Below are 3,057 nucleotides of genomic sequence, written 5' to 3'. Positions count from 1 at the left end.
ACAATTTAAAATGAAATTAATCAATTAATAAATGAAGAAATCTTTTCAAGCTTAAATGCACTTGATCTTTTCCCTAATTAAGATCGACAAAGGTTACAGATACTCTTTTCTATTCATTATTCTCTCCTATGTGAGATTTTATCTTGCAGTAGGTATATTATCAAAATAGCATAAGCCATGAGACATTTATGAATGTAGAATGTTGATATATATCTACTTTTGTTTGATTATATTTGTTTATTGAAACCTAAAGTGGATAGCAATATGGTTATATCTACTGTAATAAATTTAATTTAATAACCCTGTTTGATATAGCGAGTTTGAACGATTGGCTTTGACAAGAAATATGGTTAAATCAGAACTAGGCATAAGATCATAATTAAATTTCTCTTAGTTTTGTAGAATCTTAATTAAGATATATAATAATGATAATAACTTGTTTTCAAAATGTTGAGATCTAAATATGTCTGTAATCAAATAAGTTTGCCGACGATTAATTTCAATATTTCCTTCTTCATAGCGATATGACGTACCTTTCTAAAAAATACTGCAGATGTTGGCTAATATTAATAAAGCTGAATCCATTGTAAAATGTAGAACTTTATTGCTTATATTTTTGTAGAAAAAATTAGCACAACGTGATATAATTTGACGGGCATTAACCGTCATAAATGGCACTTAAAAGCAGCTTTTAATTACTTGATGGGAGAGTATGACAACATTCAAGAAGATAGCCAATGCTCACTCCACAATGACTCAGATTAATGATCATAATAAAGAGTTGTTAGTGCGCTATTTCAAGCTTAAATGAATTTGATCTTTTACAATTTTAATATTCATAAAGGCTAGTTCTTTCTGCTTTAGTATATTAGCATAACGTGACTATTTTACAATGAGCATAGCATGAAAATAAAGGGGATTTGTCTAAAATAGGCGAGCAGTGAAGCTGTTAGACAAGCTAATATTATTGTCAAGATGTTATGTAGAAGTGAATTAGACATAACTTAATAATAATATAAAAAATCTAGGGTTGTTAACAATAAGAGGTATATATAAGTCATGTTTGTGATAATTCAAGTATGTTGATTTCAGCTTCGTAGAATATGATACTAGTCATAGAATTTTATTCTCATACTAAGTTGTGTAAGTGTTGAATTATGTTTTTCGCAATTATCATGTTGTAAATATTTACAAGTTCGATAACATATTTCAGCGGCCACACTTTTCTGCCGTTGTTGTTCTTAGTCCTTCTTTTCTAAGATCTGCTGTTGTAGGAAGTTTTCCTTGTCTGTCAGAGCTTGTTGTACTAATATCTACGTAGTATCTCAATCGATAGAGAACTCGTAATAAAATCTGCTATTGTAAAATTCCTTGTGTCAACGACACTTTAATTACAGTTCGTAGAACAGGTTTTGTTGCAAGGCGTACTTTAAAACGGGGTTCATTTTACTAGCAGTAAAAGGGAATCCATAATAAAATTTTTGCTCACAACAATTGTTCAAAAACCTCATGGGAAAGATTATCATAATCCTGTTGAGCATCATTTGACCGACATTAATCGTTGCCAATCGTATCTAAAGATAGAATATGCCGAAATATTCAATAATTTTTCAAATACAGAACGGTAAATGAATTATGATTTCGACGATCAATATAAGATTATTTTTTAGACAGTCATTAATGCGTTCTCCTCCGACTGCTTTGGTCTCATTTCAAAGTTATTTCATTGTCAAGATTGTTGCATTCCAATTGTAGAATGTATTGAAGCTCACGGAATGGCAACAATAGGAATGTTGAAGTGAGGTGAAATTTTGCGTCATCTCAATTTTCAGTGTCAGCCTATCGCGCTCACCTTGACAGCTGATCATGGCATTGTATAGCGGTGATGCGACACACGTACAGTATGAAATGAGGCAGCTCATACAGATCGACCGCTATACAAATGCTATAGAAGAGACAAGAATGTGAAGTTATTGTGAACACAGTCACGTATCGTTCGACATCAGAATACACGTCATACTCTGGAGGGATGAAATGCTATAGAAGATACGAGAATGTGAACACAGTCACATATCGTTCGACATCAGAATACACCTCATACTCTGGTGGGATGAAATACTATAAAAATGCTATAGAAGATACTAGAATGTGAACACAGTCAGTCACATATCGTTCGTCATCTGAATACACCTCCTACTCTGGTGGGATGAAATGAGGCAGCTCATACAGATCGACCGCTATAGAAGATACTAGAATGTGAACGCAGTCACATATCGTTCGACATCAGAATACACGTCATACTTTGGTGGGATGAAACGCTATAGAAATGCTATAGAAGATACGAGAATGTGAACACAGTCACATATCGTTCGACAGCAGAATACACGTCATACTCAGGTGGGATGACCTTCTCAAACGAACTGTCATTTCATGAAATCGCTAGGATTGAAATTTTGAATTGGAGCAGAAATCCTTCTTTAACATATTTACCCTTAGAGCTAGTCAATGATTTTGTTGAATTGCAGTTGATTATAGGGTAATTTTAAATCGTTTACCATGACTGAGCTGTGATTAGGTGCTAGAAAAATGAATCGTTGATGTATTTAGACCCAAGTGAGTCAAGCGTTGCATTTCTACTGTCGCTCACAGATATGTCTGTCCAAGATTTTCCATTTCATTGAAAGCGAAAGGTTGGCGTAGAATAATGTTGACACTGCTCTAGTGAAAGCAAATAAATAAAACAATACTTCAGTTGGACAATCTTCTAGAGGGCTATCGCTATCTGGCAGCAATTTTGTAAGAAAATGAAATCAACATTGGAACACTTATTTCAATCCGATAGTATTCTAGTTCTCACTATCTAATTACAATTTTCATAGAAAATCAAATAAACAGTATAATACATCTTTCAATCACATAGTCTTATGTATGCTAAAACATATATACCACTATTCATGAGCAACTATTCCAAGAAAATTAAATGAATACTAGAATATTTTAATTAGACAGTACAATGTGTCTCACTATCCAGCTGCAATTTGAAAGAAAATAAATAAC

Source organism: Trichoplax adhaerens, genomic scaffold, assembly GCF_000150275.1.
Source record: "Trichoplax adhaerens TRIADscaffold_3 genomic scaffold, whole genome shotgun sequence".
NCBI classification, from domain to species: Eukaryota; Metazoa; Placozoa; class Uniplacotomia; order Trichoplacea; family Trichoplacidae; genus Trichoplax; species Trichoplax adhaerens.
This window is presented reverse-complemented; position numbering follows the sequence as displayed.